General features: G+C 44.2%; 1 protein-coding gene across 3 annotated transcripts in view; it reads left to right on the top strand.

The window, feature by feature from the left end:
* The window catches only part of MAMDC2 (MAM domain containing 2), a 94,968-nt gene that overhangs the window by 60,619 nt on the left and 18,893 nt on the right, over window positions 1-15,456 (top strand). The gene's annotated exons all lie outside the window — the stretch shown is intronic.

Raw genomic sequence — 15,456 nt, 5'->3', positions numbered from 1 at the left:
AACACTGCAAGGTGCTGAGAGTCTTCAGCTTCCAGTGAAGTCAATGATGGAGTGGAGGGCAATCAGCTTGCAGCAGATGGTCAGCATCTTAGGGCACTTGTTAGCAGGCTTATCCTACCATTATTATTTGTTTGTATTGAGGTTGTGCCTCCAGGCCATCAATCAAGGATCAGTGCCCCATTATGTTAGGCACGTTACATACGGATAATGAAGAGATAATCCCTGCCCCAAGAAGTTTGCCATCTGAGTAATCCTGGTGCTCACTTTATTCCAGAGGATATTAGTCTGTGAGTTACAGCTATAGCTGTGTGCAACTCGGTGGATTTGATTCTCATGGGCTCCATGTACATATACTTTTAGTTTTGCTTCATGGGGTATGGCGGGGCGACGCCTCACCAGCACGGTGCCTCCTGCTGGTCATCCTGGGAATTAGCTCTTCCAGCCTGGTGTCTGCAGGCCGGTGTCTCACCTGCCGCTGGCCCCCATGTCCTTCCCAGACCCCGGTGCCCCTTTATCTTGGGGTGCTGTCCCCTGGCAGTGCCCCACATTCTGGGTCTCCCCTCCCAGGGGAACCCCCACCCTCTATCCCCACCTACTGCCAGTCTCCATCTAACCCCCGCTCCCTGGGGCAGATAGCAGTCTGTAAACCACTCATCATTGGCAAGGTGGGTTGGACCAGCTGCCTCCGCCTATTCCCAGATTACACTTTTGTAGCCCCAGTACCTTTCACAGGCCCTTTTTAGCAAGGCCTACAGCCTGGGGTTTTACCAGGCTGGAGCTCCCTCTGCACTTCCCTTCCCCAGCACTGCTCCACCTCAGGTACCCTTCTCAGCTCCCCGGCAGCTAGGTCCTTCTCTCTCAGAAGCTAGAGAGAGATTCTCTTCTGAGCTTCTGGCCCACAGCCCTTTTATAGGGCCAGCTATGGCCTGATTGGGGCATGGCCCCCAACTGTGGCTGCTTTTTCCAACCACAGCCCTCTCCCGGGCTGCTTTAACCCCTTCAGGGCCGGAGCAGGGTGACTACCCCGCTAGAAGGGGGTTTGCAGTTGCCATTCTCATTTTCAAGATTTAACAAGCCCAAAACCTCGAAAGCAAAAATTTCTTCTCAAATTGCTGAATTTGTCTTAGTTTCTTAGTCAAAACTACCAAGTTTCAACCTGAACCCAGAAATCAGTCCAAGTTCACAGACATTGGTGAAGGTTTTGTGGAATCTGGTTGGAGTTTGTACCAAAAATAGGTGAATTAACAAAGTTTTACTCAGAACCATCCACACCAACTCTCAAGCAGGTCATCACGCTCCTTCTACTACATTTCTTCCCCCCCCCCCAACATTAATTTGACTTAGATAATCAAAATCAGCCTAGAAGTCATTGCATCAGTTATCACGGTTCCTCTCTTGGGGTTTGTCTACACAACAGCAGGGAGGTGTGATTTCCAGCACTGGGAGGCATATGCACACTAGCTCTGCTCAAGCTAGCATGTTAAATAGCAACGTGGCCCTGGTGACAGCTCGGGATACCACCTGAGTGTGTACACAGGGGTTCAGGTGGGATTCTACTCAGGAGACTAGCTCAAGTTACTGACCATGTCACCACGGCTGCCCTGCTATATTTAGAGAGCTAGCTCAAAAAGAGCTAGCATATATATGTCTGCCCAAACTCTGAATCACATCTCCCAGCTGTAGTGTAGACATACCCTTGGAACGTCATTGCAAATGGTGCAAAGGATTTTGGGACACACTTCAAGAGGACCAGTTGCGAGCGGCTGAATGTTGGATTACGGTATGAAAAAGATGGATGACACTCTGTTTTAGATTTTGAGAGTTTGATAGTAAACTTAAACAATGTTAATGCCTGATGCTTCTACAAGTGACCAGTAGTAGAAGGGAATTGAACTTCAGGAACAGTATGATAATGCAGAAGGAGACAGAGACAGGCAGTCATAGATCCTGACCTACATTAATACTTTTACAGAGCTCCTTAAAACTTTAAGAGGTTGTGGTAGAGACTTGAAAATTTGACAAGATGAGATGCTGCTGTTTGAACCCTAAGATGGTCCTGTCTTCACAAGTCTGCCACATGGTATTGCCATTCTTTTTAGCAAACAGTCAATTTAATTCAATATAGTAGCCCTGAATACGTGTGTGGGTGGGTGGGGGAGGGCGGTATGTGTGGCACACACACACAGTGACTATGCCAAATTTCATATGTGGGCTCCAATCCCAGACAGGCACAAAGACAGAGACATCTGCTGTATGCACCTACTAAATATCAGTTTGAGTGCCCAAATGCAGGATTTCATGGGCTAACTTTGCTGATATTTTGAGGCCTCAGATTTCCTTGACTCCAGCCAATCTAATTTTAGGTCTGGGAACTTTACAGAAACCACAGTGGTGATATAGGTTTAGGACACCACTCCCCATGCAATAGATGAGAACAGTACCCTGCTGATTGGCACCAGTATATCTGTCCGTGTGCTAATATGTCCATTCTCCTGACAAGTAGCAGATAGAATTGCTCGTGATTGGCTCCATTGCTTTCTGTGATTGGCTCTGCTCCTTTCTTTGAGTGATACTGTGGGGTAGCTTTGTGTAACTGCATAAGAGACCCCTCAGGGCATAAGTGCCGAGTATTGAGAGGATGTGTTTTGCTACTACTCTTGTTCAAGGTACATACCAGTCTGTAAAACGTGTCTGTGAGGAGACATGGGCTATAGTTCCTTCAATATGTTGATGACACCCAACTTTCTTTCATTTATCTGACCAGGCTAGTATGATAGAATGATGTGTATGTAACTGGGGCCTGGATTAAAGCTAACTGGCTGTGGCTTCAAGCAGACAAGACTAAAGTGACATTAGATGACGGGGAAGAAACTGTAAGATTTGGTGTGGGTTATATTAATGCTCTTAATTGAGGGAGCAAGCTGCCATTTGTTATGCAGGTTTGCAGTGCAAGGGTCTTGTGACAGGTGAAGCCAGCATAGTTTTTTCAATCTGCACTAGATGATTAGGGGTATGCCCATGTCTTTCAGATGCAGATCTTGCTACAATCATTTCTGTCTTTGCTCCCCTGAGAGTTGAGTACTGCAATGCACTATCCATGTTATCAGACCCAGAGTAGAATGGCTTCCCTCCTGGAGAGATCACAAGCTCTACAAAAGCATAAAGGAATCTTCTGCATTGAAATCTGCCTATTGTGAAACTTTCTACATAGGTTTTTAGCTCTGATACTAACAAAGGGTCTGGTCCAGTAAATCTTTACCTGAGTAGTTCCTTCCTCTGCGAACAGTCCCATTAACCACTCGCATGGGATTACTTCAACTACTTATGTGACTAAAAGAGTGCAGATTTGATTCTTTAGTGCTGTTGTTAGTACAATTGCTTCAAATGAGAGCTAAAAATTACTACTGTGCATGTGTGAAACCCCAACAAAAACATACACTGGACAGATTTTGAAGCTCAGCCATTTCTGAGTTATGCGTAAACTAACCAGCATCTTAAAACATTCCTACAACGGGAAAATGGTTTGGTTTTTTTTCCACCTTCCTATAGTTAAACAATGGCTAACGGTATTTATTTTGTTTAAACTTTCTAGGAAAAATTTCTCCTTGGGCTGAGACCAAGCACACCCCAAAAGAAGAATTTAAAAAAATAAAAATAAAATAAAATCTTATGAACATGTGAAAAGGGGTTTTTACACTGAAAGTCTCAACCTTAACTACAGAGTAGCAGGCTCTGTTAGGTGACTGCTATAATTGCAAAGTCACAATAAATAGTAATGAGATTCTTGTATGCAATTTCAGATTAATATGGAAAACAATGCAAAAATTCCAGGAGATATATTTCAAATGTGTGATGGGAAAATGGCTCTGATAAAAATTTTCCTAGGACAATGGAAGAAATATATATTCCCAGTTTGATTTCTTTTAATATATGATTTATCTGGAAAATCTTTAGAAACTCGTTTGATTTTTTTAAAAAAAATTGTTTGGAAATTTTAGTAATTAATGCATTTTAAAACCTTGTAAAAACTTGATTAGCAAATAAATAACCAAAATACAGTTTGTGTGTATAATTTCCAGGATGTCTGTAGGCAGGAGCAGACTGGTTGAGAGGCGATCAAGGGAGTATTCCTATCTTCTGTTGGACCTCTTGAAACCTGCAGGGGGTGGGAGAAACCCAATGTGCAATTGAAGGCGGAGGATCATTGGCCTCCTGGCATGTCTTAGGAGTCTCATTCAGTCGCTGCCCGGAGAGGTTTTGGGTTTAGATTTACATAGGGACACATCTCTCTGCAAGGGAAAGGACTAGAGACTTACTTTTTTTTTTTTTTTTAAACGAAACCTTGGGTCTTCAGCAGTTCTTTGATGTTCTGTATTCAGCTCAGTAGAGCAGTATTACATGTTCAGAAGTTAATGACTTCCGAAACTAGACTTGTAAACAGCTAAATTTTTATACTGTGCCGTAGGTCTCAGCAATGTTAGTCCTGTAAACTTAAGGTTTATTTCTCTCTGTTTTCTCTGTGTTACACACACACACACACACACACGCACGACTTTCTGAGCTGTGGAGAATAACTACTTTGAGGGTGTCCTAATTTAGGAACTCTTTATCCAATTTACTTAAAATTGCGAAAAAACCCTACCTGAGCGTAGACTCAGCCTACTCATTTTAAGGCTGATGTGACTTTTTTGTTGTTGGGAAGGCAAAATTGGGCTTATAGTGGAAACTAAGTTGCAAGCTTAATGATGCAGTAGTTGTCATTGCTGCATAAGTAATGACAAACAGAATACCTTAATTGTATAATGAATCCACTGTTCTACAGTTCTCTCTATGGCCATATATAGTTTAGTTTTACAAATTCTTGATTAGACAAATAGCATATTGAAGACAATATCTATATTGCCTTCACAAGGCATATATGTATACATGTGTGTATAAATATATATTACACACACAAAACTACATTAAAAGAACTTTAATAAGGTTGCAAAGTCAAATACTCAAAAGTTAGAAAATGCCAGAATTAAGGTTGCCTCTGCAAGCTTAATTTGGCCTCCTTATGCATATGTATTATGAGAGTCTTAATTACACAATCACATACTATTTCTTTTGACAGGACCCCTGCCTCACTCAGGACACACGATGGATGGTGCTCATTTACTGAGCAGCTATTCAATATTTTGTTCTTTCTTGTTCAGTGGATGGCCCCAGGCCTCACTTACTGGAAACTATTCAAAGCCTGCTATGAAGACAGAATTATTAATTTCCTCATGGGATTTTCTATGGTGCTCATCACTATAGCATCTGAGTGCTTCACAAACTTTAATGACTATTTTCATAACACCCTTGTGAGATGAGGGGATATTATTATCCCCATTTCATAGATGGTAAACTAAAGCACCGAGAGATTAAGGTCAAATGTATCCATTAAATTTGGGTGCCCAATTTGAGACCCTAAGACCTGATTTTTCAGAGTACTTGCATTACATAGCACTTTATGTATTCAAAGCACAGCTCCAATTGACTTCAGCTGCTGCTGTGAGTGCTCAGCACTTTTACAAGTTAGGCATCCAGAAAATGAGGAACACACAATTAGTGACCACCTGTGATAAGTCTGGTTTAAGTGATTCCTCAACATCACACAGGAACTCTGTGTTAGAGGAAAGAATAGAATCCAGTTCTCCGGGGCAGTATTCAACTGCCTTACTCACACACCTTCTAGTTTCTCCAACAAACCAAGCAGGGGCCCCACAGACATCATTTTCCTTTACTATACAATCCTGATTCATTCCCAGAGCAACTCCATTCTATGCACTGGATGATGCAGGGGTCATCCCGTGTGTCATCAAGTAATTAAAGACTGTACTATAATGCAGACACACAAGAAGGCTAAATTAAGGTGGTATAGGCACCTTAATTCTGGCATTTCCTAACTTTTGAGTGGTAGGCTTTGAAACCTTTTACTGCTCTTTTTACACAATTTATGTGTATAATTTCCTAGTTTTTATAAAAAGCAAACTGAAGAAACAAACTCCATTATGTGGCATCATATGGACATACATGGTCATCAGCAGGGATGGAACTTCTAGATCCATCACACAGACTTCTGCCATTTGAACTAACAGATTAACTGATAACAATAGGTGGTTATCTTCTGTGTGGACCAGCTCTAAAGGAGGATTAGGCACACACTTTGCCAGTAGATTTTCAGATATTTGCTGACAGCAGAGGAATGGTGAGACACAGGAATCTTGGTTTCCATTCCAGGCTATGGAGGAAAGTACTTTGTGGGGTATAGACTCTTTTTTGGCCCTTCCCCCCCCCCCAAGCATGTGATCCCTTCTGCCGCATCCCCTCCAGCCTGTCCACATCTGTCTTGTCTCTTCCTCATCCATAAGTCCTTGTCCCAGCCTCTACTCCTCAGGCTTCTCATTCTAGTCCCAGTCTCCTTTCCCAGCAAGTCCCACCCTCACCCCTCCGGACTCCCCGTTCCAATCTTTCCTTCTCTCCCAGACCCAGTCTTCTTGCCCAGCCAGTCCCCAAAACCTGGCAGGGAAAATTTCAGCCCAAATGGTTAGAGTTTGGCAAAGTTATAAGCAACTGAAAACAGGGTCTTGTCTTATGGGAGAAGGGCAATCTTAAGCACTGTGACTAGCTCTGCATATTTTATTTATAAAATATATCGTAGTGGATGCATGTATATGTTTTTGAGACAGAACAAGTCTAGACTGAAAAGTAAGAACTTTTAAATGTGCATGGTAATTTGCTTGATCAAGCTTTTGGTTGACGGCTGTTACTTAGTAGGTTGGCTAAATAAGTATCTGTGGAAATAGCAAACAGTCTCTGGTGATGTAATCTCTTGGATGCCCCTTAATGGCAAATAAAGTCAGAGACTCAGATCTTTATACTGTTCCTTTCTTTGGTCAGAGAATCTTGAAAGTTATAAAACTCCTATTGCCAGAAAATGATAGTTACAAAACTTCTGATTGCATATTTCCTTCATCTTTCTCCTCACTATACGGAATGATGTATGGTTCAAACGTTAGTCCCCAAAACTTTTAAGGTACATTTTGAGATTTTTCTGATGAATTCTGGGGACAAAGTGGTATTTGTCTGTTGAAGCTTGTGACACTTTTGTGTCTCACACTAATAAAAGACTCTCTACTTTTGAGGATCCTGGTTTGTATAATTTTTAAAGGTTCTTTTTGAATTAGCAAACTGGAGTCTGGGAGCAGTTTGCTGGCTTGAATTCTGTGAGCAGGAGACTTGCTGCTGTCCAGAAGGCATTAATGTGGCATTTTGAAAGTACTATGCCAAATGTTAGATGGTTATGAATCACCCAAGCAAGTCATAAATTCTAATATACATACTTCAAATAGAATACGAAGCTTACGTTGAATAATGTTAACAGATGGACTTAACCTCAGAAAAGGAAGAAAATTCAAAGTTACCCTTTCTTAGTCTGTCTTTAGCTCATGTTGTAAGTGCATATGGTTCTGTATATAAAAACTACCATTTTCAAATTTTGCAATGCTTATGAACAAGTGTGAGGATGAGGAGGTCAGAGGGAAGATCCTGGCATTTATGGGCATGGATCAAACCCATCATCTATTAAGGTTTTGTTTATGGTAGCATGAAAAATGACATTGAGCTGTTTGGATTCTTTGAAATGCATTTCATTTTAGTGAAATTGACTCCAAATCTATTATCTCAGTATTAATGTGTGACGGGGTGGATTCAGACTAAATGAGGTGGGATGTGTGGGGTGAAATCCACTTAAAATAAGTGTGTTCCAAACATCCGCAACACAGCTTGAATTTACATTTGTGTGTGTATGTAACCATGGAAAAAATATTTTATTTATTTAACATAGAATAAACTCTACATCCCTAGATTAAATTGAAGCTTTTGAACCCAAATTAACCTACTCGCCTCAATTCTGCCCAGTTAAAGCAGTGCTGCTAGGACTGATAGAACATTCCAAACCTCTGAGCAGCTTTCAAAAGCTAACATTTAATATTATCTAGCCATTCACACAGGCTAGATAATACCAAACTCACAGAACAGTGAGTTAATTCTCCCCCTCCCCCACCCCCCAGCATAGCAGAGGCCACTTTGAGTTTTTATTTTCTTCTTCTTCTCATGTCTCCTTTCCCCCCTCCCTCTTCTTTTTTGTCTTCACATTTCTGCTCTTCTTCCTTCTTTGCTCTTCATCATAGTTGGTTTTAGTTATAGTTGTGGGAAAGCAAAATCAAACAAGTAAGTTTCACACACCATTGTGAGGACAGTGAATTTAGTGATCATTCTATTCTCCAGGAATGAATTCTAAAACCTTGTCCTTATTGCTGAGTTTCAACAGGCCTGTCATCTCAAGGGTACCCCCTCATGGCCTCAGGGCAGCCCTGCAAGCAGTCCCCCCATCTCAGTTTTCTCTTTCAAGGTGTTTCTTCAATAACTCTCAAACCCTTTTGTCCATTCACAGCCCTTCTCAAATTCTACTTTATTAAATTAACAAACATTCAAAACAAAATTCTCAAGTCCATCCATTTACCTCCTTATTGGGTCCGTTCCAGGTCTTTCCTGCTGGTAGTCTCACTCCCCAACTTCCAGGTTTCTCTACTGGAGCCTAGTCACTTCCAGCAGCCTCTGTACTTCATTCTGTTCTCCCTGAGAACTCTTTCTCTGCCCCTTTTTGCTACCCATTTATAAGGGAATCAGCAGATCCCTGCTCAGGTGTGCCCCCTTGGTAACTATGGTTGGTTGGTCCCAGACCTCTAGCCCTTAAGGGGCAAGCCACACTGTTACACTGAGAAATCCCTGTCTCCCACTCTCATGAGCTTCACCCTTTAGGTTGACGGGAACATAGATTCATTCTTAGTTCCTTAGAAAAACAACCACCTGGGGAGATCATTAACACGGAAAAAGAGAGAGGGAGATTCTCTCTAACATACCTTGGACCAGTTCCACAGATGTGTTTGAAGACTGGAACTGAGATTTTAAATCTGACTTGATATGCTGTGAGAGCCAGTGTAGAACACACAGCATCAAGCTGATGCTCACTTGGTGGCTGGTGTTGCTGAGGGGCTGAGCTGTTGTATTCCGGGTTAACAAAAAGTTTGTCAAGGTCTTTGTATACCTAAATATGGAGAGTTAAAATAATCCAGTCTTGGAAGTCATGAAAGCATGGACAATCACAACAAAGTCACCATTTATAAAGGGCTGTTCCCCAGCCAACATCAAGTGAAAGAGGGAATAGAGCCGTATGACTACCTAACATGTAACTTCTATGTCCAGTTAAGGCATATTTTTGTCAGGTTTCAAAGGATCTCCCACGCAGTCTCTGAGCTGGAAGGGTGATGGCTGACTCATGAGAACTTGTGGGTGTGCAACTTAAAGCAGCAGGGAAACTAACCTCGCTCCCAAAACAAAGAAAACAGTCCTAAAACGTCAGCCATTGAAAATCCCATTCTGAGAATTCATGATTAAAATTTCAAATAACGTAAGATTTCTCAAAATATGGTGATCAGTATTTGATACCCATTTGTCCGTGACATTTGATATACACTTTTGAAAATAACACCTTAGAAAAACTGTTAAAGAAAATAATAAATTAAAAACTTAGGAAATATAAATCCTCCTACACTCATCACAGCAGCTAGATGAGGATTGAATATTATATCCCCATTATGCCAGCCTAGTTGTTCTGCACTACTTAACTGACATTTATTTGCTTGCTCAGTTTTGTTCTCTGCACTTAATATTGCTTTCCAAGAGGTTCTGTGTGTGTCTAACACAGCTTGTGATATTATCATGTTAATGATGTGGCCAGAGATATATGACGGTACTCTTCTGTCCAAGGGCAAAACCTCCCCCTGCGCAAAAAAAAAATCTAAGAACCAAACAGTTTCATTAAAGAGGGAACAAACTCATAATATTAGGACATGGGAAATCTAGCAGGACTCTGGGGGACTCATAACATATCATTAGTCTATTTACTTTTCTGTACAGACAGCATTCTCTGCTAGATAATATAATCCATTGAATATAGATGTGGCAGTAAGAGTCTGTGGCTTTAATTTGTTCTGTGAGCTTCCCATTTCCCTTCTTCATTTCTGCAATCTATTTGTACTTGGACAGAAGTGCATTTCAGAAATATTTGTCCAAATATTACTAGCTGATGTTACCAGGCTTTCCCAAGTCAATATGCACCAGCTTTTCAGATCAATTTCTTTTGCTCTTTACAATCCATAGCATTTGCATACACAGTTTATCTGAGTAATCTGTAACGTGAGAAAGTTGCACTGGTTTAACTTAATGTGATTTTTAAGCCAACTTGGTTAAACTGATGTGTGGACATTCTTATTTTGGTTTGAGTGACTTATTTCAGTTAAGCTTATATCAATTTCTATCAATTTAGCTAACCAAAATAAACCTGGGTTAAACTGAAATAAGAATGTCCATACAGCTATTTGAACCAGTTTGATTAAAAACCTATTAAAGTTAAACTGGCACAACTTTCTCAATCTAGACAAGCCTTGAGCCAATCAGCCCGATTCTCCCCTTTGCTATACTAATCTTATGCTAGTGAAACTTTATCTTAACATAGTTACACTTGCATAAAACCAGCGTAACACAGGGAAGAATCAGGCCCAACCTTTTGTTTTGTGAAAACGTTACGAACTGGCCCATTATACCTTAGCACATTTTTATTTGTATCGGAATGCAACATTTGTAGATTTGGCAAGATTATCAATATCTCTTTGCGCTATATAAAGTTTATAATTATTCCTACTAATGTAAGGCCCATCCCAACTCCCCTTAAGGTCAATGGCAGGCTTCCCATTGACTTCAGTGGAATTGAGCTTAAGGGGCCTACGCATGCAAGATGTTGAGTGTGTGCGGTGAGGGGCTGAACTGCCTCATCTAAACTTCAGTGGGAATTAAGGGCATTGTGAACTCTCCAGAATGTGCTCAGCACTTCTCAGGACTGGATCCTTCAGCAGAATGAAATAGTTCATACCTTCTTTGCTAATTTGTTAACATTTTTTCAGCACTGGGAGATTCTGTTTTAAAAATTGAGACTAAATGCCAAATATTTTTAAATTCTTCACACTTAGTTTAAGTTTTAAAACAAAAACATCTTTTTCTTGCTCATAGGTTTACATATAGGTTTACAATATTTTTTTAAAATCCTTGATAATTTTTGAAATCAGTGGTTCAGATTTCTGTAATGGATTTGAGTTTAACAGCCATTCACATCCCATTATTTTCACAGAGTACATTGTGCAGCAGTGTTTTCCAAAGTCTAAGCAGTGGTCAGCGACAAAGTCATCAGCTTGGGGGACAGCCACTGACACTAGGGAAACTTATTGCTGGGTAGTGAGAGGGAGTGCTCAGCAGCAACATAATTGAAAACATTCTCTGAAACTTATTGTCAACTTCACAAAAGTGTACAGTAGTGTTTAATGCTGTAAAATGCAATTATACTATAATCTCTGTTTTCGTTAGGCTCCTATCAAATATTCAGCAATACTGCAGGTTAAACTGCATGACAGTCTCTGGCAACATAACCTGCTGCCAGGGCACAGTTTACCATCCCATCCTCAGATTGAGCCAGTGCCTCAGTTTCCTGTCTGATTGGGTGGTCTAACTCTCTGCCTGAACCAAAGCTCTCCTTTCTGAGGTAAACAGTGCAAAAGGAAAACCCCAGCTTCCTATTCTACATCATGGTCTGGCTGGATCTTCTTCCTGTTTCTCAGAGCTTTGCCCTTTTCATGCAGGGCTCCCAAATGGTCCTTTGCCTAGCTCCTCTTAGGCTTAAGGCTTCTTTGGCAGGCTTCTATGTCAGGTGTTTTCTCCTTGGAAAGATCAAAGTTCCTGCCCGTTTCCTCCTTGGCAAAGAGACTTACAGCAGGTCCTCCCATTTCCCCTCCCCTTTTAGGAGCAGGTAGACTGTATAAATACAGATTTCACCCTCAATCCTCCTGGTACAGGTAAAAGAGAATGGGGAATCATTCAACCTAACTCAATATTACCTGTGAGCCAAAACCCAACTTTGTATCATGGCAGAGATGAGTTTTGAATTATCATTGCAAATTACTTGCATGCTTGTGTTTTCTGTTTAATATGAATATGTTGTCTTCTTCTGTACCAATTACTGATACGTGGCTGATAAATTACAAGACTTGATCATTGATTTTTGTTGATGCTGTAGACCAAGGAAATTAAGTAAGCAGTGGAACAAAAATCAAACATTCTTTGAGAAATTGATGCAAAGCTTTGTAAACAGATGCTTGAATAATGTCTTGGGCGTCTCCCATTACTCACTGCAAAAAGCAGAGGTAAAGGAGGAAAGCACTTTTTAACTTCAATAATATTGGCAACAACTGACTGCATCCATTAATGTTTCCTAATTTAACCTCCAGGATAGCACACAAACTCAAGAGGTATTTTAATAACTCTGGACTGACATAATAAATATATTGTTCATCATCTGTCATGTTAAATAAAGAAAACATGAGCCCTCTCATTCTCTCCTCTATGGCATGCATTAATTCTTATGGAAGAATTACCCTGTGAAAAGAAATTTAAGTCAAAATTAATATAAATGTAAATATTGCAAGGCTCAATTTGATCACAATCAGTCATCATCTAGGTCAGTGGTCTCCAACCTTTTTATGCCCAAGATCACTTTTTGAATCCAAGGGAAACCCATGATCTACCCTGCCCCTTCCCCAAGGCACTGCCCCTTCCCCAAAGCCCCACCCTGCTCACTCCATCACCCCACTCTCTCTGTTGCTCGCTTTCCCCCACCCTCTCACTTTCACCAGTCTGGGGTAGGCGGTTGGCATTCCGGAGAGGGTGCAGGCTCTGGGCTGGGGCCAAGGGCATAGGCACCGACTTCTGCTCCTGCTGGTGGATGCTTGACCCCCCTCCGCCCCCGGCCCCAACTCCACTCCACCCCTTCCTTGAGGCCCCGCCCCACCCTCTCCCACCCCCACCCTGCTCCAACTCCGCCCCCTCCCTGCCCCTATTCTAACTCCTTTTCCAAATCCCTGCCCTGGCCCCACCCCCTCCCCTGAGTGCTCCACCTCCCTCCCAGCCCGTCGCCAAAGAGCTGTTTGGCGGTGGCAGCTGGGTGGGAAGCGCTGGGAGGTAGGCGGAGGAGCAGGGACCCGGTGCCCTTGGGCGGGGGGAGCTTGGCTGCCAGTGGGTGCAGAGCACCCACTAATTTTTCCCCATGGGTGCTTCAGCCCCAGAGCACCCACAGAGTCTGCGCCTATGGCTGAGGTGTTTGCAGTGTGGGAGAGGGCTCTGGGCTGAGCCTGGGATGGGGTTGGGGTGCAGGAGTGGGTGAGGGGTGCAAGCTCTAGGAGGGAGTTTGCATGCAGGAGGGGGCTCCGGACTGGGGCAGAGTGTAGGGGTGCAGGAGGGGGTACAGGGTGCTGGCTCTGGGAGGAGGGGGTCAGGGCTGGGGTTTGGGGTGGGGTTTGGGGTGCAGGAGAGGGTATGGGTTGCTGGCTCTGGGAAGGCGCTCAGGGATGAGGGTTGGGGTGTGGCCTCCTGCCGGGCAGCACTTACCTCCAGCAGCTCCTGGTTGGCAGCGGGTGCAGTGAGGCTAAGGCAGGCTCCCTGCCTACCCCGGCCCCACCGCTCCCGGAAGGGGCCAACGCACCCCTGGGGCAGGAGCAGGTGGCTCCACGCACTGCCCCTCTCTGCAAGCATCACCCCTGCAGCTTTCCCGGCCAATGGGAGCCACGGGGGGCAGTGCTTGCAGGCAAGGGCAGTGCGCAGAGGGAGACCTCCTGCCCTCCTGCCCTCCTGCCCTCGGGGCCGCGCTGGCTGCTTCCGGGAGCAGCATGGGGCCGGGGTAGGCAGAGAGTCTGCCTTAGCGGCAACCACACTGCACCACCGGAGATCATGATTGACTGGGAGATCCTCTAGGATCGACTAGTCGATCACGACGACCGATTGGTGACCACTGACCTAGGTGCAGTATGAAGGACAGATTTTGAGGCCAAACCTGAAATGAAAATAAGACTGAAAAACATATTGATACCATCCAACTGACAGGTGAGCTGCAAGCATGCTTAAATGGGCCAAAAATACAATTAAAGATGTTAGGGACAAATAAGGGGTGTATATATTTGATCTGGTAAAGAAAAATGTCTTCTACCCCATTCCTCACAATGGCACAAGGAATGTAACTAAAGGAAGGTTTCAGAAACACAGAATTAGTCAAGAGAACACCAGACAACTTCACACACTGCATTATGCTACTTCTGTGTTGGAAAATCCACTTTTCCTGAGCATAAGCCAGCAAAGTAGCCATGGAAACATTAAGCCATGTGGCAGTAGCATGTCATTCACTACTCAAAAAACAAGGGTAGAATTTAGCAAGGTTAAAGGTACACATACAGACACTGGGACAGAACTGCACATTTGATAGTCTTTGTTGCTTGGTAAAGTTAAAAGCCTGAAGTAAAATAAATGGATCTTTTGGGGGAAGAATTGAGTACTTACTCAGTTAAATCCTTGACTGGCCAATACCTATTGTAAAAGCACTACATCATACTGCTTTCTGTGAGATCTAATGGGTAACTGTATATCGAAAAATATAATTAATGACAGTCAGGGCCGGCTCCAGGCACCAGCCGACCAAGCACGTGCTTGGGGTGGCACCTGGTAAAGGGCGGCCAATCTGGGGGGGGGACGGGACACACAGGGTTTTTGTTTTTTTGGGGGGGGGGTTGGTCGGGCGGTGCTGAAGGTGGGGTGGGTTGTTTTTGTTTTGGCAGCTGGGGGGGGGATTCGGCAGTGGCGCTCGGGGGGGTGGCGGGGCGCTCCACGGGGGGAGGTGTTCGGCAGCGTGGCTCGGCAGTGGGGGTGTTTAGCGGCACTCGGCGGGAGGTGTGTGTGGCGGCGGGAGGCTTCGGTGGCGCGGCGCTCCGCAGAGGGGGGGGGGGTGTTCAGCGGCGCTCGGCGAGGGGATGGGGGGTTCGGCGGCACTCCGTGGGAGGTGTGCGTGGCGGCGGGAGGGTTCGGCAGCGTGGCGCTCCGCGGGGGGAGGGTTTCAGCAGGGGGGTTCGGCGGCGCTCCGCAGGGGGCTGGGGGAGTTTGATGGTGCGGCACTCCGCAGGGGGCTGGGGGGGGTTGGCGGTGCTCTGCAGGGGGATGGGGGGGTTCGGTGGCGCTCCACGGGGGGCTGGCATGTTCGGCGGCGCTCCATGGGGCGCTGGGGGGGTTTGGTGGTGCGCCACTTGGGGGGTTCGGTGGTGCGGCGCTCCGCACGGGGGGGCTGGCGGCGCGGTGCTGAGGGGGTGTGTTATGGTGGCGCTATGGAGGGACTTTTTTTTTTTTTTTTGCTTGGGGTGGCAAAAAAGTTACAGCCGGCCCTGATGCCAGTCAGCATGGTTTCATGGAAGGTAGGTCTTGTCAAACAAACCTGTTGTCTCT

The sequence above is a fragment of the Malaclemys terrapin genome, chromosome 6, assembly GCF_027887155.1.
Source record: "Malaclemys terrapin pileata isolate rMalTer1 chromosome 6, rMalTer1.hap1, whole genome shotgun sequence".
Taxonomy (NCBI): Eukaryota; Metazoa; Chordata; order Testudines; family Emydidae; genus Malaclemys; species Malaclemys terrapin.
Note: the sequence above shows the minus strand (reverse complement) of the source record. Positions and strands in the feature narration are given on the sequence as shown.